This window comes from Bactrocera oleae, chromosome 5 (assembly GCF_042242935.1).
Source record: "Bactrocera oleae isolate idBacOlea1 chromosome 5, idBacOlea1, whole genome shotgun sequence".
In the NCBI taxonomy this organism is placed as follows: Eukaryota; Metazoa; Arthropoda; class Insecta; order Diptera; family Tephritidae; genus Bactrocera; species Bactrocera oleae.
In genome coordinates this window covers 66485065-66510549 of record NC_091539.1, presented here as the reverse complement: position 1 = coordinate 66510549, position 25485 = coordinate 66485065, and the positions used below count along the sequence as shown (strand labels likewise).

Genomic DNA, 25485 nt, shown 5'->3' with positions numbered 1-25485 from the left:
CTATTGTGTATGTATAAATGTTTCTTTATTTTCGATCCGATATATTATTGTATTGTGTAAGGAGTTGGACATTATAATGATTTTTATGAAATACTTTCTTATATTTTTCGGTAGAAGTTTCAAGCAAATTGTTATTTTGCGATGAGAGTAATCCGATGTGCTTCTTAACTGTGATCATATAGCTCTTGTTGCGTTTTAATATCCGAAAACGGGGATTCTGATAATAGACCATATGAATCGTATCCTAAATTCGTTGTTCTAAAATATCTTCATAATCCACGTTCTACAAATTCACTGCTACCATATCGATGTTTCATGGTTCATGGAAATCCGACTGAACGGGAAGCTTCACGTAATACTTAAAGGGAGAAAAAGAGACTGCAAAGTTTGTTCTGATCGTAGCACGCCTGGAGGAAGGCGGGAAATTTCATATTTCTGTGATACGTGTCCAAACAAGTCTAGAAAGCATCTTGGCTATTGTTTTTCTAGATATCACACCAAAACTAATTATAGAGTGTAATACTTATCAAAGTTTGTTGTTTTCGGCATCTAAATGAACAAACTAATGAAATTCCATTACTTTTTTGTTAATAAATGTTTTGTTTTTTAAGTACCTGTAAAATGTTGACCCAATTCGGCCGAAATTGTCCCGTCCAGCAACACGAGAAGCGAAAAAGGTCTCGTAATTAAAATTGCCTACGATTAGGCGCTTTACAGAAAAGTAATGAGGCAAAAAAGGGTTCAATTAGCAATTTTCGCCTGCAAATAATTGTTTCGAATTTTTTTGTAAATCATTATATTTTCGAAACCGAAAAAATTTAAATAATTCCACTTCGCTTAGAAAAAAAGTAACGCAGCGCATCAGCTTGGCTATAGAATCCAACTGTTCCGATATCGCTTTTGACCTCACTCAATTTCTCTGGCACGACCCAACATATTTCGATATTTTTATTGTTAATTTGCCCCATATTAAATTTTTATGCTAACTGTTAATTGCAGTTAAATTAACGGCGCCCATTTCATGCCAATTAATACATATTTATTTGCTTAACGGTTTCGCTGAGCATTTCAATTAGCAGCAATTCAAGTGACTGACATATTTCCCGATAAAAACACAATCTCACCCGAAGACCTTACCAAACGCACACACACACACACACAAAAAGCGGCCACTTTGGTGTATGGCAACAGCATATATATATACACATGTACATATAATCAACATCATCAGAACATCATTGGAGCAGTTGCACTATCAAAGTGGCAGCGTTCAATAGTTCAATAGCTACTGATGATTCCTTAAGAGTGTTATTTAATAAAGATGTATGTGTTTGTGTATATATGTAAATGCACGCTGTTGCATACATATGTGTTCATATAATTTTTATTGTCTTCGCTGCACCCGCTGTGTATTAATATTTATTTATTGGTATCGATAGCTTGTTGCACACAACAACAACGACAGCCAGAGCAACAACAGCTTGTTTCTATTTTGTTATGTTTTCAGTGACTCTTTAACAATTTAGAGCTCAAGTGGTTGTTGGCATGAATTTGGTTTGCCTCAACTTGATCTCTGCACTAACCACATACACACACACATATATACATACATACATGGATACATGCAAGCATATTAGAAATCATTGGCACTTGCACTGTTTTTGTATTGAGAGCAACAATGCACGCTAATGAAGTGTTGAATGTGTGTGTGGTCTTCTCTTCACCTTTTTCAAGCGATTGATTAACATATGTATACCCACATATATCTTGTTGTTACATATCAGTGTATGTCTACCATATGTATGTGAGTAGGTGTATTATGTTGAAATTTATGTAAATATTGATAAGCGAGTGTATTAAGTGTGTTAATAATTTGTCGATTTATGAAGTCATCGCAGTTTTGACAAGTACAATTCTTAAGCACATTTATTATTACTTTATATATACATATATATTGAGTTAATTAATTTGCTGTTGCGTAAGTCTATATGATGAAATTATAATTTAATTAAATTTAATATGCTAAAGATTACCTTCTGTGCTGTCATTAAAATTGTGTTGCTAAATTACAGGCAATCTGGAGATGCATACAATTGGACACTGTTTTTTGATGAAGTTTCGAACATCTATATATTCGCAATTTGCACACCCTCTAAAAAGCAACATAATTTATAAACGATCATATCCGAACTAAAAGCCTCTCTCCCCATTGTAACTTACATAGAAATGCAACTCTGAACTAACTTAAGCTTTTGCTAAGCTTTTACTTTTCTCTACAACTATTTAAGTCACAATTTTCGTTAAATTGTGCTTTAAACTTATAGTCAAAGTAATGAAATTTGTCATTTTAATGAAGAAAAAAACTATATGCTTTGCATGACTTACTTTGTCTACTACTTTAATCGATTCACCCAAAGGCTTTCGTTTAAACACTTCAGCGGTAGATGAGAAAACTAATGTGAGACATTGTCTCTTAGTTAGAGGTGTTAAGATTTAACCAAAACTACTCCAGCTTAAATAATATGATCTTATACAATCTAATTGGTCTATATACCAATTACATCTCGGTCAATGTTTGAGTTACATACCATATCTCAATAAATTTAAATAAAAATATTTTCTACTTTAGTTTTATGCTACAGCAGTTGAAGTCAGCGACTCCCCCGTAGAGTATATCGGTCAATATGTGTGATATTTTAATGACATGAATATGATGTGGTGCAAAAAGATTATAAAATTGGTCCATATATTGCTTCAGTTCTTATTTAAAATTAGAATTTCTGTACTGAAAATCATTGCAAGGAAGTTTGAACATTTATCATTTATGCAAAGAAATGATTGCATAATTTTAGTTAATAAAGATTTAACTCTCTTTTTATGACCTTACTTTCACTTACATATGTATTTGTTGCCTATCCAGTCGAAACTACTTGTTTCAGTCCATATTTGTTTGAATGAAATTTTTTTTTACTATTTTGAACTAGTGTAAGAGTGGTATGTATTTCAGCTGGGAATTGACTTCTCGTAAACCTAGAAAAAGTATCAGTAGTATTTTGTTTAAAATAAAACAAAAGAAAAAGAAATCGTTAAATGGAGATTAATACCTGTTATAAAGTAAATACTCAGTTTTTAAATAGTTAGCAATTAGTTCATTTCACTTCAAGGCTATCTTTGTCTGTACGGTGGCTTAATTGTATTTCTCATTATTTTGTCTTCTCCTTTGACTTGTAATGCTGCATGATAAGCTATATTTCGCAAAAAAGGTCTCATATTTTCAACAAATGCTTATGATGATGATGTTGCATTAAATAAACATGATCTTCATATATAATACATCATACTATGCATATATTTATTTTTAGTTGTATGTGTAGCTTATGTAATCATTACTTTGTATCACTTATCAAAAGTGGTTGGCTCTCAAAATAAATATATAAATATGTGGGTGCATTTGATTATCAACGAACATTTACAAATACAAGCTCAACCAGAAAAATTGTATATGTGAAGTTGGCTTGAAGTGCAATAAACTTCAGGTGTCTATTGTACTTGGGCCATTGTGCTTAATTTTTACAACCGCACATAAGAGCTATGGAGACGCTTTGTATTTTGCAATATTCTTAAAGCATCAAGAGTATATTCGCATATTACTCACATGTTATTTATGTATATTTGCATGTTGACCCAGCAGGAAGTTGTTTTCATCAAGCAATTTAATTTTAATTTCGTAAACGAAATACAAATTTATAAACATTATAGAGTTTTCAAGATATCTCAAAACCATAACCACTTACAATATTTTTGGCAATTGAAATGAAAACTTTACTTCGGTAGCGTGTTCTTTTGCCACTCGCTCACAAAAAAAAAACAGTTATACGGTCATTACAAGCATAATCAGCTGTTATTAGGTATAACATAAATACTCGTATAGTATGTATATTTCTGCTGCAATTTCTAGCAGGGTACTGAGATCATTTGGTATATGTAAATGTAAATGCACGAAGTATGTGTGTAGCTGCAAGTGCATGCAAAACAAAGCCTTAACTTCAAATAACATTTTTACATTAAATTCATAATATTGTTTTTTTTTTGTCTCCTCGTCATGCATTCGCCGATTGATGATTGGACACGTACTAGCAATTTTGTTTAATTTTTGTCGGCAACAAAAGCAACAACACCACTTGCGTTTGTGAAGCAATGCACCTTGCCACAAAAGATCGTGAGTTCGCATAAAAACAAAAAGTCAGTCGTACCAGTGTGGTGGAGTGTCGAAGGGGCAGCTTTTTTAAATTAGTATATATGTATTATAGTACATATGTAATATAGATTTCCGAAGTGAAAACTTTGCTGCAATATTTTACTTGATGGCATTTTAGAAAGTTTGATATATGCCTTGTCCGGCTATTTACTTAAATTTTTTTTTTAAATTTTTTACATTACATTTTATTAACATATGAAATGATATTTATAGGTTGGCACCTGTTTGATACCTTGAGTACAAAAAATAAATTATTAAGGTAATAAAATTAAAGAGCTAACTATGGCTAGGAAAACAAGAAAATTATATATAGTTTATAGCTGAATTTTTGTTGCAGAGTTGCCACCTCTTGAAAATATTAATATGTAATTCAATAATGAAAAAACAAACAAATTATTAGAGGATGGATATGCGAAAACTTACTTTGGATATATTATTTCATCAGAGTTGCCAACTATTTAAAAACTGTGGTTCAAAAAATTCTTAATATACACGAGTTGTTACAATGCGATTGTAAAAATGCTTATAAAATTTGATAATATTTCTCATAAAGAGTTGCCACCTATTTAAACTCAATTTCAAATGCCTAAAATAATGTAATTATCAGAATATGAGTAATGCTTAGAGTTGGAAATATTTTTTGAAAAGAGTTGCTACCTTTCTAAAATCGTGGTTAAAGAAAACTCATAGAATTAACGTATGTATATTACCAGAATGTGAATATAGAAATACTTAGAATTGAAAACATTTCTTGAATAGAATTTAAATGTATATCTACATTTAAATCGATAAATTCACATTTGATTGCTAAAAAAATTAATCATTAAATTCGACATAGTGAAATTCGCATATTAGTCTCTAAGTTGATCATCCTCATCTAATAAATAAGTAATGAAATATTTATTATGAGCATTGTCTTATCAACAGAGATAATAAAATGTTTGTGCCGTTAATAAATATTGTTTTAAAAGCACCAACTTTCGTGAACAATACTTCATTCATGAGATTATTATGAGGTCAATGTCTTTTGAAAACAATTCCAACCCAGCGTCATTTATCGAGAAGATTTTTTATTTGATAAAATTTTAAATTTTTTGTGCAAAATATGTGTTTTTCGATCGATACGGTTTTGATTATTACTCCGGTTAGACGGATATTACAGCAATTATATTTTTTCGAGGCATTTTTCAAACTTTTTCTGAAGCTTCATTTAAATTTCACCAGTCAGGTAATTTTAAGTTATTCCCTTAAAAACACTTTTAAATTTTTTTTTTTGATTTTATTTATACAAACTTTTAAGTTTGACCTTTCCTATCCTATTTCATCAATTTATAAATCTCACAGTTAACTATGTAGGTATGTATGTGCACTATGTATGCATATGTATGCATTCGTTAATGATAACAGTTGTGTCAATTTTTCAGCACTAATTACAACGGACACCAGATTTGCTTGAATAACTCAACAATTTACTTTAGCAATCAGGCGTTTTAATGCAATTAAAAAGTGCAACAAAATTGCATATTTAAATTAACTCAACGCAGAGTAATTTTTCACGGTCACTTGGTGAATTTTGCCGTACGCTGCCAGCCGCCACAATCAATTCATGTCAAATCGAACAGTACAAGGGTGTGTGTGTGTATCGATGAAGCATCAAAATAAATGATGCGCCGATAGAGTGAGTGTGTTGAGCGCTGATTGGCGAAGAGCTGCGCACTGGTGGGGGGGAAGTGTGTGGCGAGTGCAAATTGGACGCTAATAGCATTTACTTTCGTTCGCTTTTTCGGCGAGCAAATTTAATTAATCAATTTGTAGTGGCAGCATAGTGTCACACACACAAACAAATTGATCCAAAAGCAAATTAATAAAGAAAACACGAAAGTACATATAAGCGAACAAATGCCAGAAAAGCAAACCAAACAACAACTCAAGTTAGCTGATTAATTAAATTAGACAATTTCTAGTCAATAAGTGAACAGACCTCTTATGGCAGTAAATATTGAATTTGACAGAAATTCTCAATTCGTACTACTCGCAATGCATCACATGCGTGTTGGCGTTAAGTTTATTGATAAATTATACACAATATTTATAAATATACACTATGAGCCACACACACGCTGCCGTTAATTGAGCAATTGATTTGCTCGCTTTGGCTCGGCTATTTAATGAATGCGATACGCTATAAAGACATAATGACAGGGGAAGCTATAAAACATTTGTTCTGACAACTAAAATAGAATTTAATTGCTTGAGTTATAGAAAGCGAGATTATTTAAGCATATGCAAATGTGTATGTGTGAGTCACTATGTAATGTAAGCGGTGGAGTATACAAAAAATATTAAATTAAATACTTTCAAGCCAAAATACTTATTTTTTGTGTAGTGTTTAGTGTAAGAAGTTTTAAAAGAAATTAGTTAAATATTAAAAGTATGCAAAAGTCAATGAAAACCGGTTTCAACTAGTTCATCTAGAGTCAAGTCATCATTGTACATAAATACTTATCGGTAATAGATTTAACTTTACTAAGATTGACCCCTTACCCTCACTTGTGATATACAAAAAAGGTTTTTTTATATGTAGATCATGCAAATAGTCTCGGATATAGTATTTGTAATACTTTTTTAAGTTATTGTAATCCGAAACGCTATTCTCATAGTGCGTGAGGAAATTTTCCCTGAAACAACTTGAAATTTTCACGCGACCTTCTTAGATATATTTGTCAGGTAATTATAGACGGAAACCGAATTTCATTAATTATTTTGATTTTTAGCTACTGAAGTGTAACAAAAAACTACTCTTTTGAGGAAGCCGCCATTTCGTTCAAAAATGGTGAATGCCGTAAATGATTTTTTTTTAAATTTATTTATTAAATATGATATCCCTTTAAAAACAAATTCATAATGAAGTGCGTTTTTTTACTTGGAAGTGAATATAACCAATTAAGTGGATGATGAGTTTTTTTACCGTGTCCACACATGAATATCTATTTGAATAGCAAACCCTTACCCTTATTTGTAGTCAATATTCTGGTAATACATATTCTTAAATAAAATACTAAGAAAGGTTTTCAGATGATATATCTATAGGTCTATGCTTGCGATTTTCTAGCAATAATACCATTTTGGGGCCACCCAATTGTAAACTTTTTTGCGCTTGTAGAACTCATCTTTGTGTAGTATACACTATATAAAAAAAAGATTAACCAAATTGTAGAATAAATATATATTTTTATAATTATTTGAGTAAGAAAAATTATTATTGGTTTCTTTAAATATATTTATAAACATCAATTTAAATTTTTATTTTATTATCTTCGGAAAACAATATTTTTATCACTCTGGAATACATCTTTTGCACAATCATGTACTTTTTTTGCATAATTTGTTTTTTATTGCGCATACAAAATAATATTTTATAATTTTATCTAAATTTAAGTAAATCTTTCAATTCCGAGTTTTTATTATTTAATTAACTTAAAAAAGCTAAACTATATTAATTTTTCTTTTTATGTATTTATTTTTGATAATACTTTAATTGATTAAAAAAGAGTTTCACTAAACTCTGAAAGTATATTTATATACACATACATTAATGTACGTGCTTGCCATTTATCTAAACATATGTTTACAAATTAATTTTTTTACCACCTATCATTGAGTCCTTGAGCTAACTTGATTACTACTATCACTTGCTGGTTTTTATCTGCTCATCTGTAAACAAATAAAACTCACTAGTATATAATTATATATTTATATATTATATATGTATATATTTCATTGCTAAAATGTTTAAGCAACTTGTTCACATGTTGATAAGCACATTAATTGCGGCAGTCAACACATTACTAAAATGTGTAGTAAACCTCAGGAAAATTTAATTAGATGTTATCATTTTGTTAGCAAGTGCTGATTCCTGAACCTGAAAAATAAGCAGGTAATCAAGTTATTTTTATTTTATTTTGCTACAAAAAATTAATTTTTGAAGTATGTGTATAAAAACATAACAACATCTTCTTCAAAAAAATGTGTTAACTCACTCACCCCACTGCTCGTGCGTGGCGGACAGGTGGTATGAGTAATGTGCAACAGGCTCCCTCATTACAATACACATATATTACGTATACGCCTACGCACACTTCCTGTCTCTTAACATAATTTGTATGCAAATTAGCGGCATTTAGTATTAAAATAAAAATAAAAAACAGCTTCATAAATTAAACACAAATATTGCGGGATATTAGCTTAAATTTATTGAATTATTTCAATTGAATTACCAGAAAAAAGTGTTGTCAAATGTCAACGCTAAGTCATATAAATCATTTTCACAGGTGAACAGCTGGGCGAAACATGTCTTACCGGCAATAATCTAAAAAGTAAAAAAATATTTTGGATTGCCGCCACTGCTCCTCTTGTAGCCCATCTTTCTTACTCACCTGCTCGCATATGTTGTATCATCAACGCCCACGGCAAGCTCTTGACAAAATGAGAAGGTAAAAAATTTAAAAATATACTTAAAAATAAAAATTATTTCAATGAAATATTTTGAAAGCCGGCGAGTTTCTTATTTGTATATTCAACGTTTTTTTTTTCAAATATTTTTGTTTCAAGTTCACCAAATTCACCGTGTTATGCACCTTTGACTAATATTTTGCTGCTATAGTTATATATGTGTACATTTACGAAAAACGCAAAACTATTAAAATTTTATATTCGCTAAATTTAATTTAAAATTTCACTGTTTAGTGCTGTAATAAAAATGAAGATAAAAATATCCTGTTTAATAACCTAACAAATTTAGTGTCACATATTCTCACCAAAATGTCTTTCACAGTATATTCTAACTTACCAAAAATCATACAATATTACAAGGCTTTCAGTGAAATGAAAAATTAACTGATACAAAAGTAACAGCAATAATGGTAACAGAAAAATAATTTTGGGTTTCTAGTGAAATTATACTTTCAATTTAAACGAATAGTTTTCAATATTTTTTAAAAAATTCCACAATTGCGTCGCCGATTTGATTATCTATTCGAAGATTTAATTCTAAAAAGAATCCAAGCCTAAAATAATAAAACAAAATTTACCAGAGTCGTCTCTCAACAAACATACCCCCGTTTGAATTTCTGCTCTAAAAACTCGTCTAATGTATTTATGGGACAATCTAAGATGGCTTAAATTTTATGGCAATTTTACTATTAAGTATACACAATTAAACAAAAAAAAAATTTATTTCAATAATTTAATTCATCGCATGTTTATCATTATAAAAAAATATGCACCCAGTCTTCTTTCATCTTAAATGGAGATCATTTGCTTTTATTTATTGCTGTAGGTGTTTCGGTAATAATAACAAAGTATTGCCTACAGTTAGGCGCATAATTTAGTAAAGTCGCGCAGCAGATTTGAAAAAGAAAGCAGTTTAAATTAACATAATTTATATTTTTGAATTAGAAATAAATACTTGCATTAACGCAGGTATTTCGAAGCGTCTCAAAATAATTCAGAAACATATGTATATATGTATAAAATATATTACATTTGCAATAATATACCCTATATAGGATATATTAACTTCAGTTTTCGTAAATACACGATTTTTAGGTTATGTTCGGTTTTGGTGAGTATCTCAGTTTGCATTCAGAAAGTCTCTAATTTTTTTTATTATATAAATTATTTTAGATAATCCTTCTGCATATAGAATTTTGTATATATTAAATTTTCTTTTTTGCTCTGGAAAAGAATGTTACATTTAGCTACATACATTTTCACTCAAGTCACTTACACCGCCTGTAGTTCTCAACCGATTTAACCACAATAGTTTCTGTGAAAAAAATTTCGTTTCGATCTATTCATCATAAAATAAATAAATATAGGGCATTCTCTTTAAGCCAATTTATTATTTGTTCATATATTTAACTTTCACATATACTGGCAAGGATAACATTCTAACCACTCCATTTATACATTGCAACCCATGTTTATGCGACAATTAAACTTTTAACTGTCGTTAACTCTTCGTTAAAGTCAATGAACTGTATGCTATGACATATCCAACGCTTTACATGTAGTATAAATTTGTATGTAAACATATGTGTTATATGTATATGTTTGCTTCCTGGATTATACGAAACATCATTGTATAAATTATGATAATTACTCGAGCACTTGTGACCTACCGTTTACTCCGGCATGCTATCCATACCGTCGCAAGCCGAGAGTATAAAGTATACAAATTTATCTACACATATGGTATATACACTTGTGTATAGTATATAATACTGGTTTCTAGAGTACTAGTAAACAAGAACATATTTACATGCATACTTACTAAACACTTTTGTAAGTAGGCAGTCATCTACAAACAATTTAAATTAAATATGCAACCTTAGACTAGTCAGTGCGACCCATCATAGCTTCGTTCAGCAACATAGCGACGAATATTGAACCTTCGTTGGCCAATTACATCTCTTAACCCAACCATTTGCTTAATATCCGCCCAAAGAATCAGCTAAGTACTGTAATATTACATAATGGATCAAATATAAATATATATGTGCGCTGGTAGGTGGTTGGCTTGTTCTCAGCCAAATTGGATAGACGCAAAATCTTGTTAAACGCAAACTAATCAGTCTATGGAAAGTATAAAATTAGCCCCAGCATGTATGTCTTATTTCACTCGATTTATTTTTAAAGCCAATATAGTGAGTGATCTCTACATTTATTGAAGTATCTTCATAAAAATTCTCCTTAACCATACATATTGCGCTATAAACACACACATATACATATAAGTATATACTTATTATGCATACACACATATGTATATTGGCTAGGTGTGAAGGAGAGAAAATAAATCAACTCGTTAAATGTAATTGCAATTTGCGGCCACAAATAGCAAAATCAATTAATTTTTAACGCCATATGACAGCCACATCTGTGCCAATATATTTCTGTTGGCAGGTAAAAGTGCATTCAAACGTATACTGTATATATATATATAAGTTCTTAATAACCATGTAGTTCTGCTTCTAGAGAATCTTAAATGTCGTGTTTTGGAAAAATATAAGAAATTAGTGGTTACCGTACGAAAATAGAGAATATTACAAAAAATTACAGTTTCAAGTACATAAATAAGTAAATTTGAAAAAGCAAAACAAAAAATTGTAACATTTTAAAGCAGAAAAAAATATATATTTTTAAATTCAAGATATTTAAATCAAAATTCTTTAAGATATTAAATAATATTAACGCCACTCAACAAATCTGAAGGAAAAATTTTCGATTGATGTGCTAAACTGCTAATCCTTTTGAAAATATTTCTGTTGGCAATAAATTTATGTTTATTTTTATTTTGTACCAGCCTAGTAATATCGAATTTATTTTAACAATATTTTTTTACATGAAAATTTTCAAACAGGTGGAACATTTATCAAAAATATTTTCCACAGAATTTTTTCTTAAGCCTTTTTAACAGGGATATCAAGAAATATTTACTATATTTTTCAATTTCAATTGAAAATTTAAACAGCTGGCAATTTTTACGAAAATAATTAATAATTTCCACTATGAACTACTTAAACCTCTTTGGTTTGATACTCATCGTGTAACCCAGCATTTCTTTTATGGTGTTTAATGAAATAAAATTTTGAAAAATTTGTGTCAAAAATTTTCCAATAGCTGTTAAAACTTTTTCCTTTTTTACCCGTTTGGCAGTGTTATATTACAATATAAGTATTTTTTTTTAATTAGATGTCAAACCTTCTCAGAAATTTTTTAAAATAGGTGGCAGTCCTTTTCCTAAATAATATCAGCTGCCTTTATCTATAGCTTCACTTTGATACCCATTATGTAGTGCATTTCTTTTATCAGCTTTTTTTACTTAAAATTTTTATAAAGCTGGCAACCCTTATAAAAAATATTTTCAGCATTTTTCTCAAGCCTCAAGCACTTTTGGGAAGTTATTTTAATTGCTTTTCTAGAATTAAATAAACAATACTTATTTGGCAATCTAAACTCTGGCATTTAAAACGGACGCACCCTAATATATGATAGTGTTTCTTTTCGGAAGAGAACACTATCATCTATTTGTGTTATTATTATACGAGTAGTGCTTACAGTTTGTATGTATGTGAACATTTGCATTCACCTTGCATTTGACCAACAGAGGTACTCACTAATCGATAATATTAAAATAGGAAAGAAAAAGGAATATATTTATAGCTCTTACGCAGAGAACTCGTAATCTTTTGTATTACCCACTAAGTCAACATTAACCTAGTATTGACAGCTCGATATATTATTATTTGTCAAATACTCGGAGGTTCCGAAAATATTGAGAGTAAAATTCCAATCAGCTCTTGACATGAGAAATCAAGCTATAAAGCTTTTCTTTAGATGTTCTGAAAGCATCATTAACGCTTTAACTTCACATATCTTTCAATAAGACAAAAATAATGTAATAGTACAATAACTTTATAATTAACAGTAGTCATTACTATACATAAATGCAACGAACTTTTTTGTTATTAAGTTGTAATTCTTTAAATTACCCGGTATGCAGACGGAAACTTGACTCAATTAGGCATTTAGACATACTAATTTGCATATTCACTTATACGGATATTTAGAAAAACAAGAAACAAATACTTATTCATATCATATATTATAAGTATGTGTGTATGCGTCAGTTAGTAATAAAGAGAATACAACAAAATAGTGCACACACGTTGTCCGATCTAACTAAAACGTGACTTATTTCGTATGACACCAGGTCATCAACGTGCTAATAGATACCACTTGCCACCCACGCACACACACATATGAGTAATACATTCATTCACCTGCATTTGCACATATGCATACGGAGATGGATACATATTTGCATTAGGGTAGACTAACAAGTAGAGGCTGCTTTTAAAACAGAGAAAATTAACGCTATTTTTTTCTAATCGAATTAGGGCTCATTGTTATAAAATCGTCGTTTAAACCCTCTTCAAATGTTTAAATCTGAAAATAAAAGCTTATTTATCGAAAGCTCACCTGCCTTCTATCAGTAGCATACTCTACTCATTCGGATTTAATGGTGTACAGATCTTAAAGCGAGTTTTTCAGGACTCTGTCAACAGAGCTAACAATTGTTTAGACTCTGACTAACTCAATTTAGCCCCAGAAAGCTTATGATTTTAAGACTTTTATTGCGTTTTATATGTTTAGAATTTATCCAAGATCTTAAAAATTCATTTTCCACTAACTATGAAACCAAATATGTACAAGTAATTAAATTATGCATACCCCTAATAAATACACAACTAAGTTATTATCCATACACGTACATAAAATACATGCATATATTTTGAAAACACTACCAGCATAGTCGAAAAGCATTTGAGGTGCAACACTGATAACGGCCAATGGCAGCAGTCGTTACCTCGACAGCTTAAGCTTTAGCTAACGTCAATGTTATGTCTGCTGTTTTGTTTTTTTTTTTACTGTGCTTGCCGCACTAAAATAGGCGCATTGTAGTCACAGTAAAATTGTATTGTGCGGCATGAAGCATTTTTATTAGGAGCTTATAGAATATGCGAAAACAGAAGAGTTTTGAATTCAATTTACCTACCGCCCAAAAAATTGTTGCCAGTATAAAACTAAAACAAGTTCTAAGTTCCCAGAAATGTAAAAACTTAACTAAAAACTAAATTCTTTATATATTTTTTAAAGTGCTTACAGTAAGATAATGCAAAATTTTGACCTAAATTTCCTTTTCTTTCTAAATCCTTCCCAAAGTTGGTGTTCTAAAGTTTCTGTTTCTCAAATAGAATAGATTTTAAATCTGTTAAAATATATAAAAATTCTGTTTAATACAACTTTCTCCAGGTAACTCCGAGTTTTTCAAACTCACGATTAAAGTTTGACCAATGTGGCAACACGACTAAGTAAGTCACTTTCACCGTTTTAGAAAGTCTCGAAGTCAAGGCAGGCACCTCAGTTAAATTAAGGAGGTTTATTAATAGAAGAGTTTCAAGAATGTCAAATTTTGCTTAATAAGTGGGCTTTAAGAAATTGTCATTTTCAAATACGATGTCTCGACATCCGTCAGAGAATTCCTTTGTCATCTTTAAAAATATGCAAAAATTCTCAAAAGTATACTTAAAAAACGGTATATTTCATTATTTGATATTATAATATAAGTAAGAATACTGCATAGAATCCAAAAAAGCCGACACCTGTGAAAAAATTTATTACTTTTTGCAGTTAGTTTTTTTTTGCAATCTGGAACTGAGATATAACTTTTCCACTCGCATTTCAAAATTATAAAATATTGTGGATAGTTTTTAAGCCATAGCACCCTTTCTGCGATTTGTCTCCTTTAAAATATGTGCTTGCAGACATTTTATAAAATTTTAACATGAGGCTACTATTTGTAGATTAAAGAAAACAGTCCCGAATATTTATTTATTGTTTATGACAGCGATATAGGTATAGTTTCAGAGGCTATTGATATGGTAACTACAAAACAATTCAGGCTTTAGGGCCTTCTCGAAAGTAATTTCTTAAGAAACAATGTAACCACGAAATTGCAAGGGTCTAAGCTTTATAAATTATTTTTCTTAAATAATAAAACCTAAGTACTTAGTAGCTCTAATTCATCATATTTAAAGCTTGTACAATTTCAAGCGTCACTGTACTGCTGTAAATTACACTCGCCTATAAGTTACAATTTCACGATGTCATTTGCATAACATGCTGCCGCCAATGTGGCAATGAACGGCTGAAGCAGCTAAATTTGTGTTTGTGTAGAGCATATGCTTGCACGTGCAATTTTTCTATGCAAACGACACAATTTCCCACACGCGCACACACATACATACATACATACACCTGCATGAATCGACATATCCTTTCTATAACTATTCATTTATTGTAGCTGTTCTGCTCTTCCTGCTGGGCTTTGTGTGCTTTATCTACTCGCTGTACTCACAAATGCCTCTGTAGGTGTGAGTGTATATGTGCCTGTGTATGTGTGTGTGTGGCAATTGCTAGCGCTTGTGTGGCTCGTGTGGGGAGCTTACGTCGCAGTGCAGGTGTAAATAGACTCGCGTGTGAAATATTTTCATAGAATAGGCCCACAACAACATGTGCGCGCTGATTATACCGCAGAAATAGTTACCCACACACACATGCGCTAATACTATCATAGCATAAATACATTGCTATTTCTTCCAGTTCATCAACCTCAATACTCGGTTATTTCTATTATTTATTTGTTGCATTTCTTGTTTCAACACTTGTCGCCTTCTTTCCATTTCCTTGTTGTAACAAATGCGCGCACAATTGTTGTTAGTTTTCGCTATAACTTTTGTTCTATACTTTTCACTACTTCTTTTCAATGCAATGTGGCAACTCTGACGTACACGCACCAAGCTTTGATGGCCTTTGTATCTGCTTCGTTTCGGATTTAATTGCAATTATTTTGTCATTACCATTCATTACTTCAAATATATGAATACCTTATAGGGTGTACATACTAACAAATTTAAAAAAATTTTAATTTATAATTTTATAAACAAAGTGTTTATATTAGGTCAACATATTTTTGTTTGTAATTTTTATGTAAGTTATTGAAGTTAATTTCGATTACGAGCTATAATTATTTTAAATTCATTTTAATCACTTCCAACCATTTTTTTTATTTTTAATTTTTGTGTAAATTATTGGAGTTACGAGCTCGTTCCAAGTTTGCATATAGATAATTGCATTACAATAATAGCATATGCATGTACGTATATATTTTTTATATTTGAAAAAAAAAAAATATTATTTTCAAATACTTTTTCTTCCATTGCCTTAACTAAAGTATTCTCCTGAGCAAATTAACCTACAGTTTCACTCTTATCTTTCCAGGTAATTTACCAGACATTCGTTTGTTGCTGTTACTTAGTATAATTGTTGGTGCTTGTAGAACGTGAGTACCGCATGAATGAATATTATATAAGACAAGTACGCAATTAGTGGCGATAAATTCATCGATTAAATAATTTGGGAAATTACACGAATTCTATAAATAGCTAGTATTCGAAAAATAATAGAATCCAGTTTTTTATCGATCGTAAATATTTCACAAATCACGGTCGATATCGACAAAAAAAACCGTTTGAATACCGACACCGTTTAGTCAATAAATTAAGTTTTTTACTGTTTTATTTGTATTGTTCCTTTAAAAAATTATTACTTCATGTTATTCTACATCCCTGTAATTAGTCAACTGTTTTAATTTTCATACACTTGTTATAAGCCTCGGCTGGGATGGCCTTCAGTGAATTTTGGTTTTTTCGGTTTCAGCTCATATTTGGAACACCACTCGCTAGCTTGTTGGAAAGTTTTGACTTACAAGTATTACTTAGTAATTCTAAAATGTGGTCGATTCGTCACTTCTAAACTCGCTAAATGAACTGTTCTAACTTATGAAAACTACTTATAAAATCACCAACAAAATATTGACTAAAATAATATAATACGCGTACAAATAGTATTTGGAATTTTTTATATAAAGTGGTATAACCAATTGTTCTCTAATATTTGATTATGCCAGTATTATATGGTTTGAATCGAGTAGTTCCATGCTTTTTTTTTCAAAGCCTTGAAGAATGGAAGGCAACTTTTATTAGAGTATAGTATATGTGCTTATCATATCTCTCGATTTTTTTATGCCAACTGTATGACTTATGCCACTTCTTAATATTATTTTTTTTTGTTTCTGGCACACTACTCTCCAAAACTTTAGCAAATCGAAGATAGTTTCCATTAAAACGATATAATCGCTAGTCATTGTAGTTATTATACCAATTATACGTCTACTTTATTTATACAAGTTTTTTGTTCGATTCGCCACTCACAAAGTTGCAGCAAATCGAAAGCAATTATGTATTTATAAATATTTTTACAAACATATACAGTTATATTAAAAAACAAATTTTATCACTGTTGATCTGTTTCTAAAGGGAATCTCAGGTTAAGGTTATAGACTTATAGACTGAATACTTTTCTTACATTTTCTGCATCTAATCTATTCTTGAATGTAAAGAACGAGAAAATGAGAAACTAGTTGCAGGTTGTTTATAATTTGTACTTGTCTACCTCCAAAAAACTCAAAAAGTTTATTTTTGTTTTCAAAAAACAAAAATCTCTAAAAAGAAGTTTTCAGCAAGCATGTCACTCTTTTTTAACTTTACGCTAATTCAATTTCCCACAGCAAAAAAAAAACTTTTGAAATTTCAACAATGCAAACCTAATGCTCAGTTAATAATTTTATCAGTGCATCGAAGTAAATCCTTTTCCATACAACTTTTTCCGCATACTTTAGCGATAGATAGCAAAGTTAGTCACAACAAACACACTGAAAACGTTTGTCATATGAGTACCAACTTTTGCTGATTATCTCCGCAGCAGAAAGCGCACACTCACACACACACTCGCGAGCATGTGAGTCCTGTGACTCCGAAGCATGCCAAAAGCTTTACTTGACTTCAGCCAGATCTGTGGGCGCATTGCTTATTGGAGCGACAGAATGCTCTTACTCAGCATTGTGCGCAAAGCACTTTTTAACTATATTTTCTCTGGCATTTTGTTTCTTTTTGTATTTCAAACTCCATGGCTTTGAGCTGTGCAAACGCTGCATTGCTTTTAAATGTCATTCACAAAGTATTGCATACAAATTCACATGCAGCCACCAAAGCAAGGGCGTACACACACATTTATATATTCAATATACAGTTAGGTGCCTATGTGCGCGTTGCGTATAAAGTAAGCGATATAACCGGCAGCATTCAAATCAAAGCGTGTACTGATAAAACAGTTAGATGAAAGTGGGTCAGGTGGATTCGAATCATTTGCCTTTATTCAAAGGAAGCTGGTTGTCTATTTAAATATACGCACAGCTAAACACCGGCTAGTAGCAGGACGTCATTAAGTCGAAGCGAGCAGTTGAAATAGTTGCACTTAGTTTTGCGTTTAAGTTGCCAAGTGGTATTAAATTCAGATGTGTGATCTTCAAAATTTGTTAATGTTTAGCTATAGTTCTGCCTGTTATAGATTTTATGGCATTTAATACCAGAAAAAGTTATAAACAAATATTTAATTAATTTAAATATTTTCTAATATATTTAGTATAGTATAATTAAATTTTTTATTTGCACATTTAATTTTTTTTAAATTTATTTTTTATTTTTTTTTTTTGTAAAATTAATTAATTAAAATTTTATTTGAGTAATTAAAGTCTGTTAACACTCTGAAAAACAAGGTTAGTTTGAAAATATATTCAAAAGTTGGGCTACGAAGATGACACTTTCCAGTTTTAACTGTAGATGTCACAATTTACAAACCTCTTGAATATATTCAACCAAGGTGAGCCTTTAATTTTTAACCGAATACTTACTATTACAATCTCAATGAGCAAAATCACACCAAATCCTTTACTACTGTATATATTTTTGTATTCCAGCATAAAGTTATTGAATCAAACCTTAAATTCCCGACATGTGGCAACTCTTTTTCAAACATTACTGAAATTGGCCTTGGTCCTCGTTAGCTCACATATTCTTAATTTTTGTAACCACTTCAAATAATGCAATTTAATTTATGACATTTTCCTATTGGCACCATTTGTTTAATATAATATATATTTTCGAATTTTGGCTGCAACATTACACCATAGTATTGCCTTGAAATTACAATAAAAAATCAAATTTTAATAAAAACATTGAACTTGAAGGCCGTAAGCAATGGCAATAACTCATTTTATAGACAAATCTCGAAAATACCAAATTCCTCTAATATTTCCCATATTTCGCATTCATCATACGCCCTGTCCAACGGCGCACATATGCAGCACTTCATTCATTATGCTAATACTGTCGTGTCGATGTTGGTGAGTTGCCACACAAACCGGTGATTGACATTCGAATTTGTCATTTATTGCTTCTTCGCATAAGCGCGTTCGTAATTGTTGTTTTCATAGTTGGTAGTCGGTAGTAATGTTCAGTGGGCCATGTGTGCCAGTAAATTGCTATTTGCATTTGGCATGAACACAAGCTAGCTCATCGAACTTCCGACCGCATCGTCCGTACGTGACCAAAGTGCCTGCTAAAGACGCGATTAATAATATTTCGGTTATTGACGATCATATTTACAACCTAAGCAACAACAAATCGCTAATATTGAACGCCCATATACTTTTATGTAAACATCATAAGCGTACAAGTATTTGTTTACAAATGATATTTTGGTCACATATGAATACTATTAACATACAACAAAAATTCATATTTTCTATAGTTTCAGTTACATAACTGGTATACATATGTATGTACATAAGTGACTTAATAAAGCGCCAATGCTAAATTATTTTATGAGTTTCAAGAGAAATTTAAGCGTTTCCCACGCTAAACTTGTCTTCTCTGCCTTTCGATATCCAGTTATTGTCAACATGTTAAGAGTTTTCTGTTATGTGTGATGTGGGTCTTGATGTCATACCAGAAATGATGGATCGAAAACGAGGAGTTGTGGAAAACTGAAAGATTTTAAATTAAATTTTTTCACCTTATAGTCACCTGAAGTACAATGGCTATTAACAAAGCACTGTTTTGATAGCTCCTTTCAAATATTTATTAAAAAAATAGTTGTAGTTTGATAGTGACGACCAACTTTTATAAAATGCATGACAAAAAATATTATTTATATTAATATACTTGCAACAGCTTGATGAGGAAGTTATTTTCTAAGTAGAGCTTTCACAAGAGCTTTTCGTTATACGTTTTTCGACGGCATTTATTTCCTGGAATTTGTTAAGAATTTTTCTCTCAAATTTCGCTGTTAGGTTCTCACTTGTGAATTTTCGCTTCTAACTTATCAATTCGCAAACAGCATCCAATGAAAGTCATTAAATGTATAATAAATAGAATTAAAAAATAGATCATTGATAGAATAAAGCTTTCACGGAAGATTTCAGAGAGTTGGTGAGGAATGTGCTTTTCAAAACTAATGGTTAGTTCCAAACTTGTGTGAAAAAATTCAGTAAAACTTACACAAAAGCTTTCAGCCAGACAAAAGCTAAACCGAATATGAAGTTGGTTCAAGTAATGCGTCACAAAATGCTACAATTTTATGCATTGTCTTTTTGTCTATATTCTCATAAAAGCTTTATTGAGCAGCATATTTCATATGCAGAAAGTTTTTCTCTTTCTAAAACCTAAATTTCTTGATACTGGCACTATGTTTTGGTCTATTGTAAGTAAAGACAAATTTAAAATACATCAAGACAGTGAATTACCGAGTTTTTCCGCTGAGAAATTTATCGTTTCAAACAAATAAAACTTAGCAAGAAAATTATAGTTCTTTTTTCATTTTACAAATGACTTTTGCCATTAGCAATATTAACCCACTGCTAATTATACTTTTATGCACCATATGTACACATATCGCTTAAGCATTTATAGTCTCATATTTTACATGAAAGTGCTAATAAATGTCTGACAAGTACTACGAACCAATTTATTTATAAGCTTTGTGCGAGTATAAATTAAAATTCTAAATTGTATCATAAATTTCTGGGAATAAGGTCGAAAGTTATCTATTAATTTATGCGTCTGAAGTCACACTGAAAGTTGTGCAACTTTTCAATTATGCTTGCAAGTGCAACACAGAAGCAACTCACAGCTAAATTTAACTAAACATGCATATACATTTATATATGTATATATGTGCAGACATAATATAAGGTTAGAGCAAAAATTTGTAAAATAATTGTCGGCACACAGGAAACCAGAAATGCAAGTGGCAGATTTACTTATATTTTATGCACACAAGAGTAATTAAAATGGCGAAGCATATACATTTAGTGGATGTATGTTTTTCCAGTGAATTTAGTTTTCTATTAAAAAAACAAAAATTGCAACTTCACCAAAAACAAAACAAAAATGTAACAAAGTTTTGCAGTTAGAACAAATAAATGTAAACCAACAGAAATAATTTGCTTTGCAAAAAGCTACTCAATTATTATTAAAACGAATAGCTTAATACACTTGTGATTTTAGCCAAATTGGCAGCATATTGAAATAGTCTGAGCATCCCTAAACACAAAAAATCTGCCTCTTGACATTTTGTAGTATATATGCGAATATAATTTAGTTGAAAAAGGATACAACTCATAATGTGTAAAATATCGTATTGAAGATTTTGAACTACTCTCAATATTAATTTCTTAGAAATGGTTAATTGCACAAAAAACAAAACCATGCTTAGATGGAAAGACAGTCAAGGGACATTTTATGCAGAGAGTTAAGTAATAAAGATAGTTTCAGCCATTTAACCTCTATGCTCTATGAGTAATACTTTGGAATTTTTTTTTCCTATTATATATAAAACTAGATTACAATCGAAGTTCGATTGTATTGTCAGCAAAAGTTTATCTTTTATGTTGACAACTAATAAAATGTAATTTATAATTAGGTTATTATATATTTGAGCTCTAGGCAACTATTAAATGCCATTATAGTGATGAAAGGATATAACTATCGCATATGAAATAACGGAGATCTGTGTAGTACGGCGAACTATGTTATATACTTTATATAGTTTATAGAGAGGATAAATATTAAATTGATATCAATACTTTCTCATTCAGCGCTCATGTTTGCCTCAAAACTACTCCAAAACTCACAAACCATCGAGTCCTTTCTTGAGAAGATGGTATCACTAATTTTTTGAACATTCTACTATTGGTTACTAATATCATTATTTTTTGGAAAATACAAACAACAAGGATCTCAAGGCTTAACAATCGTTTCCAAGGAAATACTGAGCATATTTAAGATTTCTCAGAAATCACTACCTAAACCATGGAGGCGGTTTTCACATTCACTTCGAGAGTGCTAAGTTCGTTAGTTATATTAGGTAAGGAGAGCAGAAACGTTGTACTGATGGTTACGTCATCACTTCGCAAAAATTCAAAATTTATTGACAGAGTAGTTGTGATGTTATTATGAACTTATTGACTTATTGAGCTGCGGGCTAAACATCACTATGTTTGAATATCAATTATATTTATATAACCGTTTTTTATTTCCCTATATTTTTGTTATAAAGAATTAGAATAAAGTGCTTGGAGATACTGCTAGAAACTGACCCACCCTAACTCACTTACACAGATTGTTTGCAGATTTTTTTTGCATTTTTTTTTTCTTAGCTACATATTTGTTTACCTGTTGGTTTTCATTTCATTTTTGTCGCCACCACAAAACTAATTAAATTTTATTTCATGCATTTTGAACTCAAACACTGCAAGGCGCGTTGTTTTTTTGCAAAGGTTTAGTGGCCAGAAACTCCGCAGGCGAGGGTAAGGCATTCAATTATACTGACATGTAATTGTTTTAGGACATAGTGGACGTGTTTAATGCGAAATGAAGAGAAATAGTAAAGATACTTTTCAGGTCTCCTAATTTGTCTTAGTTTTTCAAACAAAGCATATTTTTAAAGCAAAAAAGTATTATTTTTATCCAAAAGAAAATATTTAATGTGCAACTTTATCATATTATATGGTATTTATATTTTTGAAAAAAAAATTAAATTAAAACGAAAAACAATTTTGTGGCCCATGAGGGGATCGAACCCGCGACCTTCGCGTTATTAGCACGACGCTCTAACCAACTGAGCTAATGGGCCGAACGGTATTTATTGATTCTAAGAACAATTTTTAAATGATTTCCTAAGCAAATATATTTTTATACCGCATATATATGTATATGTAAACATTTATATGTCTAACACTTAATAATTTAAAAATTGTATGAAACTCAACTGTCCAATTATGCGATTACAGGCTAATTTATTATTTAAACAAATTGACAGCTTATCAACAAGTAGATGCGATAAATATGGTAGTTAAGGCAACATACGCCCATACTTACACTATAAATATGTATATGTATGAATATGTATGTATGCATGTTTATTTATAATAATTTATGTACATATAATTATATATGTATATACTTAAGTAGCTTATGCCTCAAAATCGTTTCACGAACTTCACTGAAATAATTTCTAGCGTCCGGTTGATTTATTAACGGTTTACGCACGTCGAAGTTGCAACCGAATTAGTTTTAAGAGTTTCTTTAAGAAACTTACATACATACATATGTATATACCCATGTGCATCAATTTTCTTAAGCATTCGCACACTGGTACTTAAGACAGTTAAATTGCAGCTGCATATTCATTTATATACATATATGTACATAATATGGCGTGACGAATAGAACAATTCACTTGCGCACCAATTATTCATAAATATAACATCGAATTTTCAAAATCTCGTAGATGAAGAACTGAATGGCCTAGTTTCCATTTTAATAATAACTATGGGTTTACATATATACAAGTACATATATGGACCACACAATTATTAACATAAAAAAAATCATCCAATGGCGAATAATAGCGATGCTATTCCAATATATTCGGAATTGGTCCACTCATTAGTTCACAAGGAGGCATCCAGTGGGGTTCGGAGGATAATGTTTTACTACTACTACTTCGACAAATAATTACTACTAAACTATTCCCGCTGTGTTTAATGATCATCGCTGAAAATTTAACGTCTTTGACCTAAACGTCGCTGAGATAAAGGTTGAACAAAATATTTCTATATCTATATATTCTATATATCTTGTTACGAAGTAATTAGAAAATCACTTTTAAATACCCTTGACCTAACGTTTAAAGCTTTATTAAATTTATTGCAAATTTCTCTAAGCTCTTCAGCAACTAGTGAATAACTAGTCCATTCCTCATTAGTTTTCTTACATACAGATATCCACAATTATTAAACTACATACAATTTTGTTCCCTCCGAATATGCCTATATTAGGGTGTGTCATATTTAGGCAAATTTTTTTTTAAATTAAGCTAAATTTATTTTTTACAAAGCTAATGCAAACATAATTTTTTCCCGTGTCATTTCAATCTTTAAGATGCTACTTTGTTACCTTATTGAAAGATTATCAAAAACTGACACACCCTATTCTATATAAGTTTGTATATGTGTGTATATATATATCTGCCTCTTTACATCTGTGGCTTTCACTTAATGCAAACTAAATAAAATCTCTGGCGATTTCAAATATAATGAGCCAAAAACTAAAAGCATACCGATATACACACTTATATGGACAATCATAAATGGGTCACATGCTCATAGGCCAGCTCGTAGACACCCTTGCATCACTCGCACAACTTTTGTTGTAATTTTTTCATTTCTTGAAAAGAGTCAGTCAGCGCCGTCGAGTCGCCAATGCCAGATCCACTCACAATCCATATAACTTAAAATATATATGAGGGCAATATGTTCAACACATAACATACATACACACGCCATGCAATTACAATAGTTTACTTGCACGCTTTTATCCAACATCTAGAGCCAAAGTAAGGAAAACAATTACCAAAGCATTTTGGCGACCATTGGCACAAAATTGAAAAGCAAAAGCAAAAATAGCAACAAAAAAATTGCTGGCGCCCACCGAGCGCGTACAATGTGAGGCTACGCGACAGTTCGCTTGGGGGTCAAGTGACACAAAGCGTTTTAGTGCAAACTCTGGAATAGAGGCGTAGCGCGAGGAGCGGCAACAGTTTATGGCTTTTGTTTGCAAACAATTGGGGTACGTAGATAAATGTATGGCTGCCTAATTGCTTTTTAAGAGAGTATGAGTAATACAGTTTTTATATGGATCTGAGTATTACCCACCACATATGTCAATGAGTAAAATTCACTTCTCTCCAATGCACTGTTCTGTAATTGGGTTTACGGAATTTGAAATTACTTTACTAATAATAGTTTGGAGCTCCCTTTTTATTAGAAGAATCGTTTCTTCTCGTGCCTCGGGAGTAATCTAAGATTACTGGTAGAAAAGTGATCATTCCGATTCCTTATCTATTATATGTATAACCTTTTTAGGCCTTTAGGCATTCAACTGACATTATTTCAACTTAAAATTCCTTTCATTTTCTGAATTATTTACCGTTAAATACACATTTTATCAATGTAAACAAGTTAACTGTGTTTTACTGTATCAAGTGTTTTTCGCAAGTGTGACATACTGAACTTCATTGATAGCTTTGTAACTCATTATACTATGGCTTGTTGCTATCAAGTAAAATTTGTCATATAA

General features: G+C 30.9%; 1 protein-coding gene, 1 long non-coding RNA gene and 1 other non-coding gene across 9 annotated transcripts in view; 1 reads left to right on the top strand and 2 right to left on the bottom strand.

Annotated features, from left to right (window-relative positions):
• The window catches only part of rut (adenylate cyclase rutabaga), a 101914-nt gene that overhangs the window by 32532 nt on the left and 43897 nt on the right, over positions 1 to 25485 (top strand). The gene's annotated exons all lie outside the window — the stretch shown is intronic.
• Positions 7872 to 12850, bottom strand: LOC118681561 (uncharacterized). The gene is made up of 5 exons (XR_004977280.2): positions 12780 to 12850; positions 8695 to 8734; positions 8536 to 8627; positions 8303 to 8406; positions 7872 to 8180 (listed from the first exon to the last, which is right to left on the bottom strand). It is a non-coding gene; the product is annotated as an uncharacterized lncRNA (long non-coding RNA).
• Positions 22905 to 22978, bottom strand: TRNAI-AAU (transfer RNA isoleucine (anticodon AAU)). Its single transcript has one exon. It is a non-coding gene; the product is annotated as a tRNA-Ile (tRNA).